The sequence below is a fragment of the Lepidochelys kempii genome, chromosome 1, assembly GCF_965140285.1.
Source record: "Lepidochelys kempii isolate rLepKem1 chromosome 1, rLepKem1.hap1, whole genome shotgun sequence".
Lineage (NCBI taxonomy): Eukaryota > Metazoa > Chordata > Testudines > Cheloniidae > Lepidochelys > Lepidochelys kempii.
This window is the reverse complement of record NC_136380.1, coordinates 336,537,300-336,565,164: the sequence shown is the minus strand read 5'-3', so window position 1 is coordinate 336,565,164 and position 27,865 is coordinate 336,537,300. Positions and strand designations below refer to the sequence as shown.

General features: G+C 44.5%; 1 protein-coding gene across 8 annotated transcripts in view; it reads right to left on the bottom strand.

Moving 5' to 3' along the window:
• Nucleotides 1–21,809, bottom strand: part of GRM3 (glutamate metabotropic receptor 3) — a 151,732-nt gene extending 129,923 nt beyond the window's left edge. For 5 of the 8 annotated variants that reach the window (XM_073328668.2, XM_073328666.2, XM_073328667.2 and 2 more), the window contains exon 1: nucleotides 21,065–21,808. The gene's annotated coding sequence lies outside the window, so the exon portion shown is untranslated. Of the gene's footprint in view, nucleotides 1–20,393; nucleotides 20,571–21,064 lie in introns of those variants that run through there. The other 3 variants (XM_073328672.2, XM_078851167.1, XM_073328671.2) reach the window with 3 other exon arrangements.
• Between the last annotated feature and the right edge of the window lie 6,056 nt (nucleotides 21,810–27,865).

The following is a 27,865-nucleotide window of genomic DNA, read 5'->3' as shown; positions in this document are numbered from 1 at the left end:
AGTGCTCATCGACTTTGTTGGTAATTTAAACCAACTGAGGGTCTGCCCCATTGAATCTTGTATTTAGGTCAGGTTCCATTCCTGAACTACTTTGCTACATCACAAATCAACACATTTCTACTGTTCACCTGAGCGGGTGAGTTGTTCTGAGATGGCGAAGATGAATCGTTCTATATTCTCAAGTAATGAAAGATACAGTGGTTTGTGAATGGAAGAAAAGTTCCACGGCAGAAAAGACAGCGTGTGATTTACCCTAAGCATCTTTTCTATCACACATATGAATAATATATTTTCACAAACTGACAACAAAACACAATGGCCTTTTGGAACAAGATACATGATTTTTTTATTTCGATTTTTTTAAAAAAGTTATTAATTTCTAAAGTCTTCTCATCCTGAATTCCTTTGGATATTATATGAGTCTTAAAACCTCTAAGGAGTTATTTGAATTTCAATATCATCTCACACTTTTATTAAAATATACTCCAACCTGCTCCAGTAATTAATATTAACATTAGGCCCTTATTTCTAACAACTGAAATTTCTCAGTAATTTCAGATTTCAGTTACAATATATTTTGGACCAGATAATTAGTGGGTAACAGCATTAGCAATTGGTGCATGACAGAAAACATATTGCACATGCCTTTCATATATTCCTGCAGCTTATGTTCTAGCCATCAGGTTTTATAAGTATTTATTATAGCTGACGGCTTGAGTTAATAATACAAAATACCTACTAGTTTCATAATAATCACTGCAGTGTAGAAGGCATTAGAGTTACTGTCATTCTGCATTGATGACGTCAATAGATATATTGCATTTGTTCCTAATACATATATTTTTAATATTTGCATTACTTGAAAGCCTTAGATAATGTAAAGCCTACCCATGAGTCCTGAAACCAATGAAAACACAGCACATAGCTTAATATGGAGAGAGTAACCTTTACCATCTCTCTCCCTTTTGCTCTTTCTGATTGTTAAATTGTTAGCCTGGCATTGTGTCCATACAATGCCTGATCCTGAAAACACTTACTGCTGTGTGAATTCCTTGCTACCACGAGCAACCCTGTTGAAGCCAATGGGAGAGGTCTTAAACACTATGGGCTTGATTAGCATCTTGACATGTGCACTGAGGAAGGGGTAGTATGTAACTGCACTGCACCAAGACCAGAGCAGGGACTGGATGAAGAGTCACAATTCAGTCCCTGCTTCTTCCGGGGGAAGTAATACTGCATCAGCCCTTTACCTGGCTAAGCTAACTTCTCCCTCTGCAACATCTCACCTGTACTGGCTCGTGTGTGTTCGAGCTGGAGCCTTGGCCCTACCCATTCTTTGTACCTGCCTGCGCACTCTTTGGTAACCTGCATGGGAGGGGGAGTAGCGGCTTGGTGATCTCTGCTCTCCCCCCATATTGTGACCCATGATGGGAGTAGGCTGAGCAAGGCATAGAGGAAATCTTCATGTCCCCATTACTCCCCTAGGCAGGTATTTAGACTGGCTCACAGTGAAACCTATGTTGGTAACAAGTGCGTACAATGTCAGGTGTTATCTGGTAAGCTCCAGAATTAGGGGCCTTATTCTCTACATGTCTGTAAAGCACATAGCCTAGCACAAGCAATGTATAATAAACAATAACAATCCATTTTAGAACTATTCACATGAGCAAGGGTTACAGGATCAGCTCCTTTTTCATAGAAGGAGACACAAAAAACGTATTGCAAATAAACCTACATTAATTTAACATGACTGTGGAAGAGCTATCTAGAATCAATGCACATGGAGTGTGTATTAATTTTCATCATATATAAAACAACTCTCGTGTTACTATTTTGTCCAGGGCACAGAGCAGGGCAGAGAATATAGGTCAGATCTTGAAGTCCTTATGCCATCATCATCAGTAGGCCTGAGTAAGGACTGCAGGATTTGAGCCTTGAGTCGTGTGTGAATTCTTTCATTAGCAAACCAATTTGGGTTAAGTAATATATACAACAGACCATGGGCAGGGGTAACAATGGAAATGAATAGATGCAAAATGAAACAGATTAACACATTTAATCAGTATTAGGCTGCCTAACGAATGATTAGCCTGGCATTTAATGCCCCTTGATCCATTCCTTTCTGTAGTTATTATTCTCCAAAGATAAACATGTCTGATTCCAAGTGGGCTTTTGTCTTTCAAGCTACTTGAATCCATGTTATGTTACAGTGTTTGGTGAGATATTGGCATTAAAAATGTGAATTAATACAAACAAATAATGTTAGAGCAACTCCTGGCTGGGTTTTCGAATGTTAGTGATGCTTCAGAACAGCTTCACTGTTGCAGTGCTCTGGAAATAGGACTGAAGCAGCTGAGCTTAAACACCTACAGATGGTTCATTTCGTAGAGGCCAGCAACTAACTCCCAAGAATATACCACCCCATTGCTTCACTCTCGTCATTGGTTCCCCGTTGAGTTCCAGGATGAATTCAAGGTTTTCGTGCTCATCTTCAAAGACCTCTAAAGGAATGGCCCAAATTCCTTGAAGGGCCATGTGTGGTGGTCACCTCCCATGTCAGCACCCTGCTGTTGGAGGAATGGAATTGGCACCCTCCAGGGCAAGTATTGTTCAAAATGGTTTTCAGTGGAAAATAGCTTTTAATCGAAATGGAAACTATTGTGGGAAATGTTCAGTTTCCTCATTTTTGTGCTTATGTAAAAAAATCAAACCCCAACCATTTTCCAGGGTTTTGTTCAAAATTTTCCTTTATTTGACAATAACCTGAACACTTCTAAAGAACAAATTAGACAAAACCAAAATCTTTTTAAAATTTGAATTGATTTTTTTCCCAGGGAAAAAAAGACATTCTTGACCACTTTTGCTCATGAGCGCAGAAGCTTTCTCTGGGACGGGCTGCCTGCAAATCTGCAGTGTGCTCCAGGGAGAGACCCTGACTCTTAACTTCACTTCAGAGTGAAATGCAAAACCCACCCCTTTCACCACAAGCACCCCAGTCAAAAGTAAGAGGGAAAAATAACCCAAAGCATCACCCAAAGTCCTTACAGCAGGAGGGAAGTCAGATATGTGGAGGGAAAGCAGGTAGTTTCTCTCTATCTGTCAAGCACTCAGATGCTACAGTATAAAATCCTTGCTAGAGATATTAGATTAGATACAAAATAGAATCGGGGTTCAGGAACGCAGGGGACCAGGAGGCCATGGCCCCATCATTTTTTACTGGCTGTAAGGGTGAGCAATGGGGGCGGGGGGGGAAGGAGGCAGGGTGTGGGGTCTTGTGGGGAAGAGGCGGCATGGGAACGGGACCTCAGGGGAGGGGCGGTGCGAGGGCGGGGCCTCGGATGAAGGGGAGATGTGGGTAGGCGGGGCCATGGGGAGAAGGGGTGGTGTGGAGGGCAGGGCTATGGTTCGGGTGTCGGTGGCCCCCCCACTTTTAGAAAGCTTCCATCTCCCCTGAATAGAATAGTATGAGTCTACCTGATAATACTTAGGGCAGCTCCACAGTCAGGGAACATGTAGTGTGGGGGAAATTCTGAGCTTGGGGGTATGCATGCATTTGTCATTGAAGTCCAGGAGAGCTGTACCTGACTGTGAAACCAAGAGTGGGACTAGGCTCCTCAGTTCCACTGAGAGCTCTGATGCCAGATACCTATTTTCCAAATTCCAGCCAATCTAAGAAAACCCATTGTCAATCATTTGTTTTGTTTTCTCTTGCTAGAGCTGATCTCTGCAGCCCTAGCAATGGCCAGGAACCAAAGAAGGTGCTTATTCAGGGCTCAGTGAAGCCAGTAGCAGAGCCAGGATGGTGCGGGGGTGAGAAGGTATATGGTCCAAGTGGAGGCAGGTGGGGATGTTTTGCAGGCAGAGGGCAGTAGGAAGCGTGATGCCTTCAGAGACACGACAGGAGCATTCTCATTGCTGCTCTTAGCCTCAGTGTAGCCCTCTATCAGCACACAGCAGTGGTCGTGTCTCAACCCAGACAACCCCATGGGTTTCATTGACATGCTCTATCTTTGTGGTCTAGGAGTGCAAACAGGCACACTACACCTACATGGAAGCAATGGGGCTAAAGGGCTCTCTTGCCCCTCCCCTCAGGTAGACCTGGTGGATAGTGGCAGCTTATTTTGTGGTACAGCACCATGCTACTTATGCCTGCAAAGCAGTTGCTCACCTGAACAATGAGAGTTCAACGGAAGAAGGAGGTCTGGCAGTTAATGTAATAGTTTGACTGACTGTGTTTTAATTTGCTGAGATAAATTAAAACACCTTGTCGATTAGCTTGGAGGCCAGGGGGTGCTTTTTTCAATGTTATGGGTGATCTGTGAACTGCTCGGGAGGCTCTAGTGGAGTTTCTACCACTTGCATGTTTCATTTCCTTGAAGCTAGAGATGTACAAGCTGTGCACTAGGCACAGAGGAGGTTTGGGAAAAGACCGGTGAGAACTCCTCCAGTACCTGCAGAACGCTCTCTCTTTCCCAGTCCTGCATTGGAAGTGTTCTATGCTAATCAAAAAGGGCTTGTTTATTAACAGCAGGATTAACAATAAACAATGGGAGGTAACAATCTAAGTTCTGCTTGAAACAGAATTTTGCTGCGGGTGAGATTCTTGAATCCTGCCAAAAGCCCCAGTAGCTGGGCTTAATGAGGATGAACTGTGAAGGGATTTGCAGGGGGACACTCTCACTTGGGATTCCTGTACAGAGCCTTCCGTGCTCACTTTTGTAAAGGGACTGCTCAGTGCAACGACGATCAGTCTACTCAAAGGATAGCAGGGTGGGAACTTGCTGCTTTATTTAACTATATCACAACAGGGCAGGGGAGAAAATTCCTACTGTTCTAACTAAACCAGAAGTCAGGGAGCACAGCTTCAACCCATAATACTCTGAGTAACCCAGTTAACCCCTTGATGACCACTTTACAACAGTCACTACTCCAGTTTGGAGACTGGAGTAACAGCTAGTGCCCCTCCACGGCCCAAATGCTGCAGTACCTGGCCATTGGACCAGCGTCCCTGTTCTCAGCCTGACTCCAATGCTCCCCTTCACATTGGCATAACTAGAGCTGGCATGGAGCACACATCTTGATATGCAGGACTGCAAAGGCCTCCCTGCATGGTCACTGCGCCCTCACCTCCATGAAGAGGTCCTGTTGGGGACCCACAGTGCAGAGGCCCTGAGAGAATGAGTTCCCTCTGCTCCACCGCAGCCGATTCAATACCGTTATGCTGGAAGTTAGGGGGCTCCCAGGGAGCATGTCTTTGATCTATGGTCTGTGGCACAGCTTGTTGAAGATGTGGGGCTTACCCAGCTGCACACACACCTTTGCTGTGTTACTGTGTCCACAGTCTTGCCTCCCTCTGTTTTACTGCTCCTTCATTGCACCATGTACCGCTTAGACCAGTGGAGTCCAACTGTTCCAGCCTGGGGCCAAATATATTATTTCACAAAGGCCAAGGGACCACAATCAATACCTTGGGGTAGGTTCTCTGGCCTTCGCCACTCCATTTGTGCCACTTGTGTGCTGCAAAGGGAGCAGAAACCAACCACACATCACAGCAGGAGTAGTGCCAATCTATCTGGCTCCTATGCTTCCTTCCACAAAGCACCTGGTGCAGGGGGCATGTGGACGTGCACAGAGGCGAGTCAAGGTCAAGGAAAGGAGTGGCTAGTGCATGCTGCTGACCTGGTGAATAGTCTGTTGGGGACCATCGGGAGCTGGCACAAGTGAGAGCAGCCCACAAGGTGTTCTAACCTGCTCTGGGGCAGAAAATCAGGGAGCCGTAACTAGTTGTTAGGTCTCATCTACTCCCCTTTTCCCCCTCTGCTGTGTGTATGGGTGGGGAAGGAGCATTCCCTTGTTGGGCACACTGTTAACCTCAGGCAGAGCTGTTTGAGCTCCTCTGCTGCTTTCCCTGGGGTTCCAGCAGCCTGGAAAGGATGCTGTCAAATGGAAGAATTCTCCTCCCTTTGCTGTGATGCAGTGGGCAGCCAGAGGGGGAGCTGCTGAACAGCTGCAACAGGGAAGGAACAGCACGTCCCGCTCACTCCAGAGCGGCTGCTCGGGCTGCAGAGAAAAGGTGGGACGCCTCCCACAGCCCTGTGACCAGGCTGATTCAAGCACATCAGTTTTAAAATCACAGGGTGCAGCTCAGGGAACAAACGCACATTCAGTTCTCAAGTAAACACACATTTTCTTCTTAACACACAGTCACCCCAAAGGGCTGCAATTCAGAGCCAGTTCCCTGACTAGATGAACATGTCCCTGTTTCAGGGACATTCGGGCAAGTAAATTCATTTGCTGGAATTCTCCTGGGGCGCCAACTCGAGAGAAATCGCCTTTGTTTTAAAAATCACAAATGTTTGTGGATCGTTGTGGGCAGCATGGTTCATTAGGTATAAGGTGCTGCATGCAACATTTGATCTGGAGAAGCCAAATCAAAAAGCATCCTCATTCAGGGCTAGATTCTCGCTCGGGCTGCATGCCTTTGCAGGGGAGTCAAAGGGAGAGAGGGCATCCACTATTCCTTACGCCTTTGATTAAGGCATAGGAGTAAGTAGGGCTACCAGCCTGCCTAGTCCTTCCTTGGAGCAGGTGGGCAGGGAGTCATCAGCTGGAAGGGGTGGGGAATGGGCAGAGCCTTGGCTCTACCCTCCCGCACCTGGGCCACATTCAGATACCCTTACTTATACTGAGTAGTATCAGGATAAGGGTATCAGAACCTGGCCCTCAGGGTACGAAAACAGCCCACAACACCTGCAGAATGCCCCAGAGACCTGCTTCTGGGAGAAATCTTGGCTAAATTGAAATGAAATGAAATGTATTATAATAATTGAGAAACTTTGAAAATGTTGAAAAAAGCAAAATAAATAACTAAATACAATACAAATGGGCAATTTCCCTCCCGCTTCCCCCATTTTTGAAGAGGTCTAATAATAAGAAAGAGGCTGACATTGTAAATATCATTTTAAGCGGCCTTGGAAAGACAATTGGTAAAATAAAGACCTTTTCCCACATTTTCATTATCTGCCTTTCAGTGAGGGTGATTCTTGTCACCTGTTTTTCCTCTTTGTTTGCTTAGAGAATCAAGGCTTTTCCCCCTCCTGCCAGCTTCTGTAGTGTTAAAAAGTGCCTCCAATATATTGAGTTTACATTACAAACAAGTTAAAATTCCCAGTCTCTCAGAGCTTTTCTCCAAGGATATTAAGGAAAACCAAGTTCAGCTAAACTGTACAATTAATTCGAGATCACTTCCGCATGAAAGAAGAATAGGTTGCTTTAAGCTGTGCAGTTCTCTTCAAGTCAGTTTCAGGAAGCAAAATTACTATTCTCCAAAAGTCATCTCATCTGATTTGTATTCCCTGAACTATCCCATTCGATCTTCTTCCCTTTTAACTCATAAACTCATTTTAATAAATCGATCTCAGGATTATCCACGTGTAAACATAGCCTTATTAAGAGCATAATAGACAGGCAAATGTGTTGGATCATATTAAAGAAGTTCTGTATTAAAATCACAAATGAGTTTGATTCCCCATAGTTTAAATTCCAGGGTATTACTAATTAAGAGGTCTCTTGGTTTTTGGTACTGTTTCTCTCCCTCTATGTGTGAAACTTGCAAGCTGCTAATTGTGTTAGTACATTCTAAGACAGAGTCTGTTCTCAAAGCAATTCTTCGTTACAACAACTACTCACACAGAGCCAGACTCAAAGCAATACTCTGTAACAACAGAAACAGCACCCAGAGACTCCCTGCTCTTTTGTTGTATTCATCTTGCTTTGTTAACAATTGTGATTAAAATAGAGATAGAGGATATATGTGGATGGATGCTTGGTGTGGATAATAACTGAATGATCAGGGAGGTGCCAGCCTAAGAATCCAGCGTCCATCGGCTGAAGAAGGCGTCAAGTGGAAATAACCATAGGACCCCCGGAGGGCAGACTGGAATCCATCCAACAGCCTCAAGAATGGGAGAACCAAAGAACAAGATAACATCTAGCAGCACGGAGCCATCAGGAATGTGCCATCTGCTGATTGATTCAGCAACAGCATGATGAAGCAATTCCCATAGACTGGCATAGGAAGAAATTCCTATAAAAATGGACTCTAGAAAGTGAGAACTTTGAGAGGTCTGATTCTGCAAACCAACTTCCAGGAGCATCAGATGAGCATCTGACAAGGCCCTGCTCCCTCCTCATGTCCAGGCCACCTGGCCAGTGGCTTGGCATGAGCAACTCTAAGGCTGGTAACTATGATAACAACCTTGCAGAACCTGTGTGTCTGTGTGTGTATGTATAAATATGAGATTGAATGGAATGTTATAGCTATAACTAACTGCTTACTGTGATTCTTTCTGTATTCACAATAAATGTGGTATTTTGCCTTTTTCCCTTTAATAAGATCCTGCTGGTTTTTATTTTATTGGTATAACAAATGGAAGGAAAAAGGACAATGGTTGCATGTACTGTAATTGTGTTTGTTCTACACTGAAGATCCTAAGATTGAACATATTTGTTGGCTACAAAAGAGAAGGTAAATGTCTCCTTTAATATCAAGGGAAGTTGAGTAGCTTTAAATTTTCCTTTATCAGAAATGTGATTGCTAACAAGATGGCTCAGAAGAACTGGCTGATGTTGACATTAATGTTGAGCTTTCATTCCTTTTAGAACTCTCCCCTTCCTCAGCTTTTGGGCGTAGGTAGAGTAACAAGGGCCTGATTTAACAAAATGCTGAGATCCTGTGTGGTGCCGAGTGCCCTTACCTCACATTGACTTCATCAGGAGGTGACAGCACTCAGCAACACACCGGATCAGGCCCATAAATAAATAATGGAAACGCAATATCTGTCCAGTTCAATTTACAATGGAGGCCCTGTCATAAGTTCGAGTGTTGCCAACTAGTGAGAAAGTGAGCAAGTCCAACTGAAAAAGCCAAGAAGAATGCATCACAAACATGGACATTGTCCACGTACTGTATTTAACAAGCATAGTTTAATTCTACTGACTTATAATACTTAGAAATAACTCTGGAGTAGTAATTTTTATAGCACGTTTTGTAAATATTCTAGTCATATGAAAGTTCACTGTAGCTCTTTGATGTCAAAACTTTCCGGGAAACACAGATGCTCTTTTCTCTGTGTGCAAAGAATGTGGTGTATAAATTAACAATGTATGAAGTCCTCTTGTACTAAATGCTGATCTATGACTTTGTGGTCAGATTACTAGACTGAATGTGATTTTTTTTTTTTACAAGACAGAGATCTAGAGTAGTGATAAAACGTCATTGCTAGCAGCTAAAGCCAAGACCTTGATTTGTTGTGTATGCTAAGGTCTAGAAAGTCTCTTTTGGACCACAGATAGAAGCCTGATCCGTTGCCTACTGAAGTGGATGGCAGAGTTCCCATTGACTGTACAGGATGTTGGACTGAGCCCAATTTTAATGAAGGATCCATTAAAAATACAGGACTTTATGGGCTAGACCCTCAGCTGGTATAAATTGATGTAGCTCCATTGACATCAACAGAGCTATGCCAATTTAAACTAGCTGAGAATTCAGCTCAATACCTGGACAATTTAATTTCCATTGAGCTAAAACTCAGGTTAATATATATCCTCAGCAAAGATGCTCATTCACTTCCTCCAAAAATTGTCTTTTGTTTGGCAGGGTCAATTTTTTATTAGAAGTAAAATAATGATAATAGTTTTTATAGTTTTAGACAGGGACTCAATTCTACAATGCTTACTCATGAGAGTAATCCCAGTTAATAGGACTAACATAGCCCCTTTGTAAGAGTAAGGCTTGCAGGACTGACCCCTGTGTGTCTTAGTATAGGGTATCTATCTATTTATATGAAAAATGAAGCCCGTGGAAGAAAAATTTCAGCCAATCTTATAAGGGCAGGGGAAATGGTCCCAAATGTTGTGCCTTGATTTTTCACAGATGTCTGTGTGCGGTTTTGACTGCAGGATGCCCACACTATACTAAACAGCATTGTGTCTTTAACGAGTCCCTATGGCTATATATGGGTTTCTCCTCTATGTTATTTAATATGCTCTATTCTGGCTGCCATCATAATTTCTTTACTGAGCAATATATACACCATTGTGATTACAATTACCACTAATAAATTAATAATCCGGGGCAGAAATTACAAGATCCAAACATTTGCAGCCAAAGAATGCAGAAATAAAAGCTTGTGCACTCATTGAGACACATACACAAATATATGCAACCACAAATCCATTACCCTGGGGACTAACCAACACCCAGTGAAGTCAGTGGCAATGCTCCTTTAGCTTTAATAGATCCCTAATCATGACTAGAATATACAGTATTGTATAGCATATTGTATTGCAAAATATAGTATGTTTCATAAGCAATTTCCATTGTATTGTGCTCTGTTGCACATCGCGCTTTGTAATGAATAAGTAAAATGGAGAATATTCTCCTTCTTTCATTTGTCACTGATGAGAAACTGTTTAGGACCAGATTTTAAAACTACGCAGACCCCAGCAGTTGAAAATCTGGCTGTTTCATTTAGCCACTTGAGTGGAACCTGGCCATTTATTTAGAGGCATAAATGGGGGCTGGTGGGGGCTGACTTCTTTTGAAAATCTGTCCCTTTCCATACTCTATGGATAGGTGCAATTCTCTTGTTGGTTTACAAGCACAAAGTCCTCCAGTGGTTGCCACAGATCAGTGATGTCCCTGAATGCTACATCTGGATCTTTGATTCAGCTGAAAGGTGCATAAAACTCACACAGTGCAGACTGTCAGCACTCCATTGGCAACACATCTAAGCAGGCTTTTATGCAACCCTTGAAGAGTCAGCACAGATGAAACTTAGACTCAGTAAATTGTCTGCAGAACCATACCTTTCAGATGGCAGAGAGACGGCAGAGTCACTTTTGGCTTTGCCTAATATCATATGCCTTTGGGGACAGGCCATCACAAATGCACAGAAGTTGATAGTTTTCAGAACTGCACAGGATGAAGGTCGGCAGATCAGCAGTCTGGACATTCAGCGTCTACACTAGAAATGCTACAGAAGCAGAGCTGCAGCACTGCAGTTGCGCTGCTGTAGCACTGTAGTGTAGATACTTACTACAGCAACGGAAAGTGTTCTTCCATTGCTGAAGTAAATCCACCTCCCCAAGAGGCAGTAGCTAGGTGGACAGAACAATTCTTTTGTTGACCTAGCACTGTCTGCACTGGGCTTTCACACCCCTGTGTGATGGAGCTGGCCTGACCTAAGTTTCAGATGTAAATGAAACATGGCAGGTAACAAAATGGTCCCTGATTTGAGTGTGAAATTGCTCCCAATTGGAGAGGCCCATGGAAAAACAGGACATTATAAAGCCCCTACTACACTTGTCAACTAATGATGCACCCACTTACTAACATTTCCTATTTTTCAGTTGCTCTTTCTTTCCTCAGAGTAGTTATTTCTCTGGCAAGGCATTTATACTTCTCCTTCAGTGAGTCACAGGTCTCTGATTCCCTTTGCCTCCCTCCTCAGGCCCTCTACCCAAGCCCCTTCCTCCTCCCTCTCTGTTCCACATGGGGTGCTTCAGGGGCTGATATAGTAGGGGACTGGATTCAATGGGCCCAGAAGGTCCCTTCCAATCCCTATGATCCCACGCAGTGGGATCTCTGCTCCTTCTCTTTCCCTTTCTCCTCTCTCTCTCTCTCTCCAGTCCCTCCCTCTCTCTCCTTTCCTTCCTTTCAGTCTTTAGTCCTTCCCCCCATCTATTTCCTCCTTTATTCCTTGGCCTCCAAATGCCTTCATTCACTTGCTCCCTCTATCGTTCTTTCTCTCTCTCTGCCCTCTCTTCAGGAACCGACCATCTCAGGCAAAAAGCTCTGGTTTCTCTTATCCTGAAAAATCCACCTGCCCGTCTAACTGCTATCCTATCTGCCTCCTCAGCTCTGCTTCTGAACTGCTTGAACAGATGCTCTAAACAGGGGATCAGTTTTTCCTCCCATTAATCCCTTTCCTCAAGGTGTCTTCCTTTGAGGCCCTGCAATCTGGCTCTCATTGTCTTCACTCCACCAACACTTTTCTAAAGGCCACGCCTATGTGCTTCATCTCCTTGATCTATCAGATGCCTTTGACATTGCAGATCATTGTCTCCTCTCCCCCAATACTTGTGTTTGCTTGATTCTTTTCTGACATCTCTGACCACTTCTTCATTATGCAAGGTAACACGGCTGTTACTCTGAAACCTATTTCCCCTTGTTTTTTCCTCCTCTCTCCCCCCGCCCCACCAGACGTTCTTGTTAAACCCTGGATTTGTGCTGGAAATGGCCCACCTTGATTATCATACACATTGTAAGGAGAGTGATAAACACCCACTTTTTCATGGTTTGTGTGTATAAAAACATCTTCTGTATTTTCCACAGTATGCATCCGATGAAGTGAGCTGTAGCTCACGAAAGCTTATGCTCAAATAAATTGGTTAGTCTCTAAGGTGCCACAAGTACTCCTTTTCTTTTTGCGAATACAGACTAACACGGCTGTTACTCTGAAACACTTCTTCATTGTCTCCTTAAGGGTCTCTATCACATTCCTACTTCTCTTCTCATTTATTTTTTCTGGACTCCATCCAAGTGTGACATATCTAATTAAAGTATGACCGTGCAAACCATTGTTGCTACCACTGTTATATAATTGCATTCTGCAGAATAAATGACCAGAGTCAACCATTAGAGAGATTTTAGAACACTATGTAAATGGTAATTAAGGCCATTCCAAGCTAAGTAGGCTAGAACTTTGAAATGCAAGCCTGTATTGTTAGAGAATTGAAGGTGATATTAATTGTATGTGTTAATTATAGCTTGTTAAGTGTTAGCCATGTAAACAGACAGTTCCTGTCTGTCACTATAGCTATTGATTTAATGATCAAAAGGGAACATTTAGATGAATCGTGGGTGAAATAATATCATTGTCTATATGTCTCTTTAAAGTTTGTGATAAATGACTTAATGGACAAATTATTTTATGTTAATCCATGTAGTTAATTACCAGTGAGGTTTGGGAAACAGAAGATTACATCAAAAGCCTGCTGTTCACGCAGGACTGTATGGTCAAGTGGCTGTTAGAAAATTGTATAAAAGACTCTTGGGTCCTGATCCTGTCATCTCAGATCTGCTTTATGCTTCAACGCAGGAGAAGTTTAAGCCAAAAAATTGAGATCCCAGTTCTGACTGGACCACTCTGAATATAAACATTGGACTATAACCTGTGAACTATTTCTGAAAGAACTCTGCATCTACAAAGCTCACCATCTCTAGTATGCCAACATTTTTATGGCTGATTTAGAACAACGCTTCCTCAGCTCTCGTCCCCTAAAGCCCCTACTCTACTTGCGCTATATTGATGACATCTTCATCATCTGGACCCATGGAAAAGAAGCCCTTGAGGAATTCCACCATGATTTCAACAATTTCCATCCCACCACCAACCTCAGCCTGGTCCAGTCCACACAAGAGATCCACTTCCTGGACACTACAGTGCTAATAAACAATGGTCACATAAACACCACCCTATACCGGAAACCTACTGACCGCTATTCCTACCTGCATGCCTCCAGCTTTCACCCTGACCACACCACACGATCCATCGTCTACAGCCAAGCTCTGCGATACAACCACATTTGCTCCAACCCCTCAGACAGAGACAAACACCTACAAGATCTCTGTCAAGCTTTCTTACAACTACAATACCCACCTGCAGAAGTAAAGAAACAGATTGATAGAGCCAGAAGAGTTCCCAGAAGTTACCTACTACAGGACAGGCCTAACAAAGAAAATAACAGAACGCCACTAGCCGTCACCTTCAGCCCCCAACTAAAACCCCTCCAACGCATTATTAAGGATCTACAACCTATCCTAAAGGATGACCCAACACTCTCACAAATCTTGGGAGACAGGCCAGTCCTTGCCTACAGACAGCCCCGCAACCTGAAGCAAATACTCACCAACAACCACATACCACACAACAGAACCACTAACCCAGGAACTTATCCTTGCAACAAAGCCCGTTGCCAATTGTGCCCACATATCTATTCAGGGGACACCATCACAGGGCCTAATAACATCAGCCACACTCTCAGAGGCTCGTTCACCTGCACATCCACCAATGTGATATATGCCATCATGTGCCAGCAATGCCCCTCTGCCATGTACATTGGTCAAACTGGACAGTCTCTACGTAAAAGAATAAATGGACACAAATCAGATGTCAAGAATTATAACATTCATAAACCAGTCGGAGAACACTTCAATCTCTCTGGTCACGCAATCACAGACATGAAGGTCGCTATCTTAAAACAAAAAAACTTCAAATCCAGACTCCAGCGAGAAACTGCTGAATTGGAATTCATTTGCAAATTGGATACTATTAATTTAGGCTTAAATAGAGACTGGGAGTGGCTAAGTCATTATGCAAGGTAGCCTATTTCCCCTTGTTTTTTCCTACCCCCCCCCCCCAGATGTTCTGGTTTAACTTGGATTTAAACTTGGAGAGTGGTCAGTTTGGATGAGCTATTACCAGCAGGAGAGTGAGTTTGTGTGTGTATGGGGGTGGGGGGGGGGTGTGAGAAAACCTGGATTTGTGCTGGAAATGGCCCACCTTGATTATCATGCACATTGTAGGGAGAGTGGTCACTTTGGATGAGCTATTACCAGCAGTATAGTGAGTTTGTGTGTGTGGTTTTTGGGAGGGGGGTGAGGGGGTGAGAGAACCTGGATTTGTGCAGGAAATGGCCCAACTTGATTATCATGCACATTGTGTAAAGAGTTGTCACTTTGGATGGGCTATCACCAGCAGAAGAGTGAATTTGTGTGGGGGGGTGGAGGGTGAGAAAACCTGGATTTGTGCTGGAAATGGCCCAACCTGATGATCACTTTAGATAAGCTATTACCAGCAGGACAGTGGGGTGGGAGGAGGTATTGTTTCATATTCTCTGTGTGTATATAAAGTCTGCTGCAGTTTCCACGGTATGCATCCGATGAAGTGAGCTGTAGCTCACGAAAGCTCATGCTCAAATAAATTGGTTAGTCGCTAAGGTGCCACAAGTACTCCTTTTCTTTTTGCGAATACAGACTAACACGGCTGTTACTCTGAAATCTCAAGATTGACTCATGTCTGTATGTATACTGATCTTTTAACCTATACGCTCTCTCCTTTTTTAAAAAATAAATTTTAGTTTAATTAATAAGAATTGGCCATAAGCATGTATTTGGGTAAGATCTGAAATATTAATTAACTTGGTGGGTAATGTGTCCAATCCTTTGGGACTGGCAGAACTTTTTTATATGATGAATAAGATTTTCACTAATCCTCATCATATTTGACTTGGAAAAAGAAAAGGAGTACTAGTGGCACCTTAGAGACTAACCAATTTATTTGAGCATAAGCTTTCGTGAGCTACAGCTCACTTCATCGGATGCATTATTTGAGTTGGGTGTCTAGTTGGAGGCCTGAGGCTGGGTTACTTTAAGGGGACTGTGTTGTTGATTTCTGAGTAACCAGTGAGTATAATAGAAGCTGTTTTGTGCTGGCTTGGTAAATCTAAGTATTGGAATATCCACCAGCTTTGGGGATTGCCTGCCCCAGTCTTTGCAGTTCACCCTGATTGAGTGACCTCAGCTGACTCCCCTGGGATTCCAGGCACACCAGGGCCCTCCCCTTTTCTTCCACCACACTCCTCCTGAGTGATGCTATTTCCTCACACAGGTTTAGTCATACCAGCTTTACTCTGATTTCTCTGTACAAATGTGTAGGCACGCATGAACTTTCAATTTTTTCCCCATTTTCATATCTCCACCTGGCTATCTGATATCTCCTTTCTGTGACTCACTGCCACTAGGAATTCGGAGTGGTGAACATCAACTCCCTGAAATAAGCTCACGAAAGCTTATGCTCAAATAAATTGGTTAGTCTCTAAGGTGCCACTAGTACTCCTTTTCTTTTTACTGAATAAGAGGTCATCCTTGATGTCATCTCTCCCCCTCTCCTTGCCAAATTCAGCTACCTCTACGCCACCTCCAAAATTCACGCCTTCCTTGCCATTGCAATCTCATGTTTTAATTACTGCAGCTTCTCCTCCTCCACTCTTAACTCTCTCCACTTCCATCAACCCAAAATGCAGCTACCTTTCTTTCCCCACTGCTCTGACCACGTTTCAGTCATCCTTGAATCTTCACATTGCTCTTACACTTACTCCAGGCCCAGTTTGGCCTTCTTCTCCTCATGTCATTTCTCCACTGTCTGAAGCTCTTCATGTTCCTCCCAAGCTTTATCACTCATCACCCCATTTTGCTCTTCAGCCATTTCTGACTTTTGTGCCTATTCCCATGCCACCCATTTGTACCTGAAATAACCTCCCCATTTGAAGGCTCAAGAGTCCCTCAGTTCCCTACAAGGAACCTTGGAAAAAATCTTTATCCATGAAGTGTTCAAGCTCTGTTGTACGTTCCCTACTTAATGCATATCCTGTCTTGTTTTTCCACCATCTCCATTTGTTCATGGAGCCTACACTCATCAAAATAAGTGGCAAAGCTCCCACTGACTGAAATGGTGAGGGATAGAGCCATAGGCCCCATTCAGCAAGGTACTTAAACATGTGCCAAGCTTTAAGCGTATGAGCAGTCTCAATGAAGTCAATGGGCTTACTTAGGTGTTTGAAGTTAGGCACATGCTTAAGTACTTTATTGAATTGGGGCTTTCAATTGTAAATTGAAATTGGGGCTTTCTTCAGTGTACACACTTGCTACTGGTCATTGCTGTGCACCTTTATGGTACAATAATGATCATCATAATGAGGCTGGTGTCTGCATCTAAGAGCAGACTGTAGTGTAGAATGATCTGTTTAGTTATTCTTTTACAATTGAGTTTTTATACCATTTTATGCTACAAGTTATGGGGTAGTTCCTCAGCTGATACAAATTTGTGTAACTCCATTGATTTCCATGGAGTTTTGCTGATTTACACCAGTTGGCAACATGGCCCTATAGCTACATAGTGTGAAGACTATTACCCTACATTTCCATTTGGTTCCATTGTAGCTGTGCATAATGACATTACGGTGTTTCCAATTATATCATTTTAGCATCACAGGGCCAATATAAAGATAAAAGGAATACTGGGTAGATCCTCAGCTGGTATAAATCCATGTAGCTCCATTGACTTTAGTGCTGTTTGATTTCAATGGAACTGCATTGATTTACATTGCCTGATGATCTGACACCACTGAGTTAACACACAACTTGAAACTACGTATTATATTCCTTGTAATATTCGCGGAATACTGAAAAAAAAAATACTGAAAAACCCTGCAGTAAAATATACACGGCAACAGTTTCACTGGCATTGCCCACTGGATTCTCTGCATATCAGAGGAGGCAGCAATAGCCTTGCCTCCCAGGTGGTAGAAACTGAAACACTTTTGTAGACAATTGCTTTTTTTCTCTGTAGCAATGGAAAAACTCACACACACTTGCCCTGAAGTTGTTCCCAGCCTAGAGTTGGATACTACAAAGTCTGAGAAAATCTTGTCTTTTGTCCTGGCAGTTCTACTATTCAAATAAAGAGGTGATTTTAAATGAAAAGATGTGTTTTACACAGGACCTCTTGTTGTTGTGTCCCACTCCTTTTCACCAGTTTAGGGCTAGAGCATCACTCTGCAATCTGCACTGTGGAAGGGGTAGCACATAGCTGCAATATCCCAGGAGCAGAGCAGGGAAGAGACTCAATCTCTTGGCTCCCAACTTGTTCCAAGGGGGAAATGAGCATAGAGAAGTCGCAGATTACTTTCCCCTCCACACAGCTTGATGCATTGTTGGGGTGGATGGAACCAAATCCCTGCCCATTCCCCACCCCTTCATGGGAAGGGGAGTAGTGGCCATGGGGAGACGGCATGTGCATCCCATGCAAAGAAGTAAAAGGAGCACCATATGCCACCATATTTCCCTGCATATGGCAAGGAACAATCGATCCTAGCTTCTGATCAAGAATGGGACTGGATCACTTAGTGATAACCATCAAATAAATGCTTAAATAAATAACCGTCAAATAAATGCTCAGATAAATTTGTTAGTCTCTAAGGTTCCACAAGTACTCCTGTTCTTCTTTCATCAGTAAACTTGACATCAATACGCAGAAAGAGAAGCCAGTCGATACTACATGGATTTCTTCACCACGGTTTGAACAACTCTCTGCACTTCTCATTATATATGTTTACACACAAACAGTAATACTGTATTATCCTGTATTGATAACATTGCTGTACAACTTCTTGAGAGCTTTGGTGGGTGGGTGCTTTGTAAACAAAATGATTAATTATTATTATACTGTATGTAAGGAGAGACAAAGCATTGAAGCATTGAAATTCTGGTCTCTAATGGAGATTTAATAAAAAATAATAACCTTTCTGAACCATCCTGTAGAATTTAATAGAGAATGATCTTTCCTGCAGTGGAATCCTATAGGATGCTTCAACAAATGTATAGCCAGGATCTACTGCTTTACTAAAGTCTACAGGCTTGATTCTGAACTCACACTCTTAAACCAGATCCTCAGCTGGTGTAAATTGGTGTAGCTCCATTGAACTCAATTACACCAGCTAAGAATCTGGACCATTGATGTCAAACAAATTACTCCTGATTTACACCAGGGCAAATCAGATTAGAATTAAGCTACATAGGGTTTTACAGTGATTTGTACAGAACCTATTAGCTACAACACTATTAAATTCTATAGGATTTTCCCCTGGGGCTATCTTGTTTGCACAAAACATATGTACACATCTTCCTTTCAATACCAAGATGTAACAGTGTATCTTCCTTTCCCCCACCCCATTACTTTACTCATTTCTAAATTAAATTCCACTTAAACAGCGCAGATCATTGCACTGCTGAGTATTCTTATCTCTATGTTTCTTTTGCTTTGGGATTCGAGCTTACTTTCAAAACTTGCTCTAGCACATATTATCTAAACATAAAGATGCAAACAAGATCCAGAGGGGAACTTGATCGCCGTACCATGCCAAGGATTCACTCTTTGAATGATAGCATTCTGCTACATGTACCAAGGGTGGCAACATTTACATTAAAAATCATCATTTGCAGAGGAGTATATAACTAGGCCATCAATAAAAACAACTCAAAAAAAAAACAAACAGCAACAAAACCAGTGTCTCAGTGCAGGAGCAAGATTTATAGTCTAATGTACTTGATAAAAATAGTGATTTGGCTTATTTTTAAGTTACACAGCAGGGGGAAAATGATGGGCATTTTTTACTTAATGTTGATTTTCATTCTTTTACCTCTAAAATGAGTAATCATAGAAACAATGAGGTTTGGTGGACAATACTGATTGGTATATTTTGGAAGAGGTGGGGGAAGAATGTGTTATTTCACAGTAGACCATAACCATTCCTATTATTCTGCTCATTAATCAATTAATTAAGAAGGATTCACATTGATCATTAATCTATCGTTGAGGATAAAAGGCACTATATAAAATTGTCCTCAATTTGGAAAAAATGCCTTAACTGGTATTTTTGCAATTGCAACCCTCTTTAGAGTAAATTATGTTTTCTAATCATTGCATGTATAAAAATATGTAGTTAGTAGACTAACTCTTAACAGCTAGGAAGCATTGTAAGGGAAATGTATCCAGAAATGTATTGTCATTGTTCTAAAATAAGTATTTAATCAGGTGAAAAATACACCTTTCAAATTGTTTTCATGCAGATTTAACCAACCTGAGACATGCATTTACACAAGCTTAAATATTTGCTAGTCTGCGTCTTAAGCGATTTGGTTTCACAACCTTCCAAGGAAGATTTTTTAAAACGAATCAACCTTTTAGAATATGTTTTACATCATCTTCCGCAAGTGACATAAACTGTGAAAAAGCTGAGAAAAGTTAAAACTAGCAGCTTTATCCTTAACTCAGACCAAAGCATTGTTAGTCCGAATACTCTATTTTTGTGTTTTGCTTGGTTTGAATCAAAATGCTAAGATTACTGAAATTTGGGGATTTTCAATAACTGAAGCTTTAGGATAACTTGGAAAACCCGTACAGACACATAAATATGTATATTATTTCTTGCTTCTGCACTCATACATATTTATGTACACGTATATGCATAAAAAACACCCACCTTCAGAGAGTTGTTAAAATATACATTTGTATGCACAGATACAACACAAAGATAGTTACACACACGTGGATAGATATATACATATAGACACAGATAGGCACACATATGGACACAAACACACACGTGTATAGACACACATATAGCAATGGACACACGGATGCACCCAATATATAGACATATACACATAGGCACACACACAAATATAGAGATAAAATACATTTACTCACACAGATATGCACATCTATGTACACACGGCTGGATAGATGAACATATAGTTATTCTGTATCTTTTACAGAACTCCAAGATTAGGATCCTGGGAACAGCCAAATCCCTGCAGAAATCTCTAAGGAGCCGTGAAGCCCCGTCAATGCGCTGTGTTCCCCAAGTCTCTCCCTCCCAGCCTGCTCCCTCCTCCAGACAAGACCATGCGGTGAACTAGGGGCCGGCTAGGAGCTTGCAGGCTCGCTTGCCAGTGGCCACCCGCGCTTGGGAACCAAACGGACAGTAAGTTCAGTCCCCCCCCCCGCCCGCAGCGAACCTCTGGGGAACATCTGGCTGCAGCCGCTGTGCCTTAGGTGAGCCGGCCGGGGAGCCCGTGTCACTGACCGCCGCCGGGTACCACCGAGTCACGGCGCGGAGCCGTCGCGACCGGCGATGGGTTTTGCAAACCAGGGAAAGCCCCGGGGGCTTGGGGCTCGCGCCCCACTTGCCCTGTGCAGCGGAGGGGCCCAGGGCAACCCTCGATCACCTGCCCCCTTCCCCCCCCCACCGCCAATCCCTGCAGCTCTAGGCAAATACACCTGCCCCCCCCCCACCCAATAACTCCCCCCCGGGATGGCGCCGCAAGCCGCGCCCGGGCAGCGGGCAGCAGCCGCGGGGCCGCGGTCGCGCGCCTTACCGTGCGGGAAGGGACCTCCCGGCCGGCCGGCGCGGCGGCTCCTGGGCTCCCGCTCGCTGCCGGGCTCCGCGCTGCCTCTCATTCGCCCTTTAAGATCCACGAGAGAGTTCGCCCCCCGCCGCCCCGGAAGGTCCAAACTTGTGCGAGGAGAGGAGCGTCTCCCCCGTCCCCCCCGCTCTGGACCGAGTCCCGCTGGCAGCGCATCCAGGCCTCCCGTGCGCCGGGGGGAGGCTGGCGGTGTGTGTCTGGGGTGTGTGTGTGTGTGGGGGGGGCGGAATCTGCGCTCACCAATTAACCCCCCGCTTCCCTGCTCCTCGCTCCTCCTGAGCCCGCTTCTTCCCGTGCACCGGCCCCACGGGGGCTCGCCTCGGCCAGGCTCCTACCGGGGGCTCCCTGCTGCGGAGCCGCATCTTTCTTCGGCTCCTTCTTTCCCCTCCTTTCAGCTGGGGGGAGCTTGGTGCAGAGCCTTAAATTACCAGCCTGGCTGGGGCTGTCAAGAGGAGGGAGGCGAGGGGGGCAGATTTTGCAGGCTTCCCATTCCCAGCCAGCACCAGCTGCCTGCAGGGCGGGGCGGGGAGGGGGGGGGGATGTAGGATTATTTCTCCAGGGCTAACTCGGAAGCAGGAGCATCCTGCGCTCCCGGGCTGCTGGGGGACCGCACGAGCCGCGCACGGAGCAATGCGATGAGCTGCTCTCCCCGCAGCTTTCCACCTGCACTGGCAGCCCGGGCAAGAACGGCAGACGCTGCTATCTCCTAGCAACCCAGCATCAATCTTCTTGGGAGGCTCCTAAAAAGTTCTGATTGGAGGAGGGAGGAAGGGAGCCACACCCCTGCGAGGATGCTCTGGGTGCTGCCTCGTTGTGCTTTTCAGGGGGAGAAATTCCAAGAAGGGGCTGGAATGCAGAGCCAGATCAGTCTGGTGGGTCGTCTGCTCCCTGTCTGCTTCTCTGTCTCCCTCTCTCTCTCAGCTGGTTCCAAAGATCTACTTTGGTTCTCTCTTTCGTTAAAGGAAAAACAGCCTCCCCTCCCGCCCCAACTCTGCCAGAGAACAGCAAAGAGGAAAAATGGGCACCAGAAAAACAAGCCAGAGTGCAGCAAAGGCAGAAGACAGGAAGCCAAATCAATGTAAACAATCTAAAATGTATAAAGATATATTTTCAAATAATCAGGTTTGAAAGAAAAATTTGGCTTGAAACCCCACGAACGTCAGAGGACAGTTAATACGGTGTAATGGATCTAAAGGGAGACAATTAACCATCATGGGATGAATGAACCACAGGGGGCAACGGGTGCAAATCCATTGACTTCAGATAGGGTGAGTTTAAACAATGCTGCCAAGCAGCTGCATGGGGGACCGCAGTGTGATTTACTGCTCATGCTCCATTGCCTGGTGTTATTATTGAGTAAAAGCTGGCTGAGATAACAACTAGGGACATCTCCTTCATGACAGCTCCGGCTGGGATATTTTGCAAGTTTCCCAGCTCCTCCTGTTTAACAGGAAACTTCTGGCCACTATTCCCTTAACTGAGCAAGCACAGCACACATTATTTATTCCCTCCCCACTTCAAGTCATGCCTGGCCCCCCTCCCTTCCCTCAGTGTGTGTGATGTAGGAGTCTGGGGAAGGTGAAGGAGGACTCTGGAGCATTGCAGTCATAAGCCTCGAACAAGGGACTGTGCAGTGGGCCCCATGTTGTTCGAAGCAGCCCTGATTCCAGTGACGAATTAAGCCACTTTAAAAAATTACCCTATCTCTGGTGTTTAATATTTAATGTTATTGAACAGCTGTTTGCTTTTGCAATCCAGCCCCTGCGTTTGAGCTACTTGGGCAATTGTACAGGAGTTCTGTTCCTGGGAGCTAGTGACATTTGCTGAGATGTGCCTGCTAAACTGTTTCATTGAGGCCATCAATGAAGCAAAGAGCAAACCATCAAGGGCTCTATTCTCCTCTGGGCTTACACTGCTGTACATCAGATGTAACTCCACGGGAGTAAATGCACTTCCACCAAAGTAAAAGAGGAAACTCCGCCCCCAGTGCTTTAAATCATAACGTTGTGAACCAAGCCCTGCTCACCTTGTTCATGCTAGTGAAGTCTGGCTGTCAGCTAGGAGTAGGGAGGGTCTGATTCTGCACTGACTCGTACCTTGTGTGGTCACTGTTCAAAGTGAGTGTGAAATATTACCATTTGGATTCAGTAGCATTTAAAACCCACTCTGTGGGATTGGCCAGCATGGGGGTGGATGGAATAAACAGGGTTCAGAGATACTGTGGGGCTTGCAACAGCGCTGAATTGGCATAGAGATGTCCTGGCCACACCCCCTGCTGCCCCTGGGCTGCCATGGGACACTCCTGACATGTCCACTGGGGGCAGTTGCAGCTCTGCAAACTCTGGCCCTGGTGGAAAGGCCCCGAGCACCACTACTGTGCCACATGGGGGCTTCACACCTGATTTATGGCAACAATCAATCGAGCCCTCTGTACATAGTTTGCACAAGTGTAAATAAGGACACAAGGGCTTCAATCTCAGTTTTCACCACAGCCCCTTTTCACTGACTTTATTGGCCTAAAGGGGTCACTTATTGCTAAGGCTAAGATTTTGTGATGGTTATTTTTAGTAAAAGTCATGGACAGGTCACAGGCAATAAACAAAAATTCACGGAAGCTGTGACCTGTCTATGTCTTTTGCTGCTGCGGCTCCATGGTTTCCCCTACCACCATGGTAGCTGGGAGCTGTGGGGTTTTCCCTTTGCCCACGGTGGCTGGGAGCTGCAGGGTGACCATATTTCCCAAAGAGAAAATGGCACACCCCCAGCCGCTCACCCAGCGTGTCCCGCTCCCCCCATGCGAGGCTGTTGCCAGTCGCTGGAACCCTGAGGAGGGCCCCCTCAGGAGTCTGTCACCTGTCCCAGGAACTTTGCAGGGGGCCCCCATCACTTGTCACTGCTGTCGCCTGTCGCTGGAACCCTGCCCAGGCCCCACTGGCTGTCAGCTCCAGAGTCCTGCAGCCCCTGGGGCTGAAGCAGAGAATGTCAGGGAGGTCTCCGGAAGTCACGGATTCCCTGACTTCCATGACCTCCATGACATAAACGTAGGCCCCCAGCCACAAGGTTGCAGGTTGGCTCTGTGCCCCACAACAGTGTTGTAAAGTTCAGTTAATTTCTGTCTATGAAGTGCTTTGAGATCCTTGGGACCAATACCACATTCCTTGCACATCCAAACTCCCATTGACATTACTGGAAACATCGGGTGCTCAAAGCAGGATGGTCTCCTGGAGGGGGCACTGAACTCAGGGCTCAAGAGACATTAGTGCTATGCATGGCTTTAGTAGAGACTACTTGTGTGATTTATTGGTGGGCATGCGGTGGAGGGCTTCCGAGAACTCGGCCAGAGTGAAAGGCAGCTCTACCGGTCTCGGTCGCCCGCGCTGACCGTAGGGAGTTCGTCCCAGAGCACTCTGCAAGCATTAGGATCGTTTGGATCCGGGGAGAAAAGGCTTGCGTAGAAGGCCCTGGCCCTCCCGTACATCTTGTGTGATGCTGGGCAAATTGCTCCATCTCTCTGTGCCTGAGTCCCCTTTCTTTAAAGAAGGGATAACAGCTGTGAAGATGAAATTAGAGCTTGGCAGGACCCAGGATTTCTGTCCCAAGGAAAATTTTGCATTTCTGATTTTTTTTCTCATTCTGAATCAGAAAGAAAAGCTGGAGATGTGAAATTTTCCATAGCATTTCAAAAAAAAAATCATTTCAGAAGAACCAGAATGGATTAAAAATATATATATCTGGTCGCAGGTCCATGGGTTCCCATGCAGCCCTCTAGAGGGTGAGCTACCAAGGTGCTAGGAACCTGGAAACCTAGGCAACCCCAGCTCCAGTCCTGAGGAGCTTGGGGGGGTCGATGGGTGGATGAACTGGCAGGTAGGTAGTCTGGCCAATCTGCCTGTCAGATTTCTGTCAAAAGTTTCAACAGCATCAACAAGTTCCTATTGAATATTTTGATTCCATCAGATCATTTCACAGTAGTTCTGCCAGAAAAATGTCAACCATCTCTAGATAAACTCCGTTAATGATTGTGAAGGGGGGAGGTGGGGTCAGATACTCTGGTGATGAGGGCCATGTAAGTACCTCAGTAAATAGAACAAGCATGCAAGATCAAGCCTCTAAGTGCATGATATTATTACTTAGAAAAACCCTCGATGTCTTAATGCTGCATCTGGAAGAAGAAATTTTAATGTGAAATTTATTTTCCCATCTCAGTCTGGAAGGTATAAGTCAAGGGAAAATTAAAAGTGTTTTTCATGGGAGTGATTTGCCTTCATGAGCTACCCACTAGTGAAATAATAGCTTTTAGTGCTGTTGATTAAAAGCTAGATTAGTTTCAAATTGGCAGTTGAGCTTCCAGATAACATTTTCATAGTAACCTCTAATGAACAGAGGAAATTGTTTCACAAAAACTCATAAATTTGATTAACAACCTCATGCAGGCCCCAGAAACAAAAACAAAGGGATGGTTTCTTATTTTAAGTGGCTTTTAAGATCAGCTTTAGTACCATACAGTGGTCACACTTGAATACTTGCTAATTTGACCTTAAATAACTAGTTCTGATAACCTGCATATATGCAATGTTTCCTATACTTGCTATTGGCAAGTGCTTTGCTGAATTGGGGTATTATCTAAGAAAAATGGTAGGAGTACGTGTGTGACCACTATATGTGATAATGATAGTAATAATACCTAGCTCTTTTCCTGTGCTTTTCATCAGTAGGTCTCAAAGAACATGTCTACATAGCTTTTAAAAATCCACAGTGGTGAGTCTCACAGCCCGGGTCTACAAACTGGGGCTCACACTATGGTGCTAAAAACAGCTGTGTAGATGTGAAATTCACCACCCTCCCCAGGTTTGAACGTCTACATGGCTGTTAGTATGGTAACATGAGCCCAATGAGCCTGTCCGTAGACCCCGGTTCTGAGACCCACTGATGCGGGTTTTAAAATGCAGGCTAGACATACCGAAAGGGCTTTACAGATGAGGTCAGCATCATTATCTCCATTTTACAGATGGGGAAACTGAGGCACCGAGCAGTGAAGTGATTTGCCCAAGGTCACTCAGCAGGTCAGTGGGCAGAGCCAGGAATAGAACAAAGGACTCTTGAATCCCAGACCAGTACTCTAGCCACTAGGCAATATTACTGCCTTAATTAATTATAGGAGATTAACACTAGGCGACATCCACATTTTTATTTTTAGGGGCAAATCTTTTCCCTAGCCCTGAGATTGAGTAACATTATGGGGATGGGTGGGAGCAATTCTCCTTCCCAGGCTGTGGAACAGGAGGAGGTGAAGGTAACACAATCCTGATTAGCCTAGGGCCGGATCATGGCCCATCTTGCAGGCTGGTTCAGGACATACGGACTTCTGTTACTCCCCTGCAGTGGCTACTAACTCCCCGCTACCCCACCCCCCACCACAGGTTGGAGGGGAGCAGGCTAGGGAGAGAGTAGGGGGAAGTGTGATGTACCACAACAGGTATGGATGTGCACTATGCAAAGGTCTGCTGCAAGGACTTAGGGCTGGTCTACACTACAAAGTTAGATCGGCTAAACTACATTGCTCAGGGCTGTGAAAAATATCACTCCTTGTACAATGTAATTAAGCTGACCTAAGCCCCTGTGTGGACACTGCTATGTCAATGAAGAATTGTTCTGTTGACCTAGCTACTGACTCTCAGAGAGGTGGATTTACTCAGAGTGATGGAAGGGGTCTTCCGGCGCTGCACAAAACACCTACACGGTAGGGGTGCAGCTACAGTGTTTCTAGTGTAGGCGTCCTCTTAGGCCAGGTTTGCACTACAAAATTATCGACCTAATTTACGTCGGCATACAACCGCCCCAGTAATTACGTCACCTGTGTGTGTCTACACTTTGCTCCTTGCCCTGGCGGTGTGCGTCCTCACCAGGAGAGTGTCTATCAATTGCACTGTCAGTGTGGGGCATTGTGGGGAGGTTCCTGAAAGCCAGTAACAGTCGACAGAAGCAACGCAGTGTCTGCACTAACGCTGCGTCAAGCTAACTCCATCAACCTTGGCTCTACGTCTCTTGTGGAGGTGGAGTTATTAAGTCGGCGTAGCTGGGCAGTTACGAAGCTGGGAATGAAATTTAAGTGTAGGCACTGCCATAGTTAGGGGAATGTAAGCTGCCTTGCACCAGCCTAACTCTGTAGTATAGATCAGGCCTTAGATTGTGACTCTCTGAGTCTCTTTGTGGAGCAGCACTGGGCAAAGCCATACAGTTTAGCCCTCAGTAAGAAGATGTGTCACTGGTTCGTATAGTGATTGCTGCTTACATTATTTTTCATCTCTTCTTCTCCCACACTCTAATATTCAGAATCAATGGGCTTTCTAATCAAAACCAGACAATCATTCTGTTCTAGCTATCAAGTAGATTACTGGATTCTGGATACTGGTATCATCCAATACATTTTGCTTTTGGCTTAAATCAGCTTTAGGCTTCTGGGCATTATAGTATATTTATTATCCTTGAGGGGGCCACTGAGGTCTGCAGCAAAAATTGGGGATTGGTCCTGCTTTGAGCAGGGGGTTGGACTAGATGATCTCCTGAGGTCCCTTCCAACCCTGATATTCTATGAGTCTATGAGTCTATTAGTATTCAAGCTGTTACCAATTTTGTTTCCTTTAAATGTAACCAGTCTGTTAGAAATATTTCCTTTCTCCCCTCCACAGGAATTACTGCATTTATATGTTTTCTTTAAGGTGCTTGCGAATTATGGACAAGTTGGCTTTACTC